Source organism: Myotis brandtii, unplaced genomic scaffold (genome assembly GCF_000412655.1).
Source record: "Myotis brandtii unplaced genomic scaffold, ASM41265v1 scaffold247, whole genome shotgun sequence".
Taxonomy (NCBI): domain Eukaryota; kingdom Metazoa; phylum Chordata; class Mammalia; order Chiroptera; family Vespertilionidae; genus Myotis; species Myotis brandtii.
In genome coordinates, this window is record NW_005359352.1 from 2,425,139 (window position 1) to 2,425,396 (window position 258).

Below are 258 nucleotides of genomic sequence, written 5' to 3' on the forward strand. Positions count from 1 at the left end.
CTGGGGTTCCTGCCACCCTCGTCCTTCACGTGAGTCCCAGGCGGCGCGTCTCCCCCCATCACGCATGCAAAGCTGGCCTGGTGCTCAGCAGCCGACCTTGGTCGCCATGGAGACGCGCCCACAGAGGCCGCTGGTACAGGGACCTTCCCGTCAAGGCCCCGCTTTTCACAGCGACTTGCAGCCCCAGCGCGTGGGGGTGGCACGCAGAGGGGGGCACAGCCCACGGAAACGCTGAGGCCCCGTCCCACCCCCAGGCTG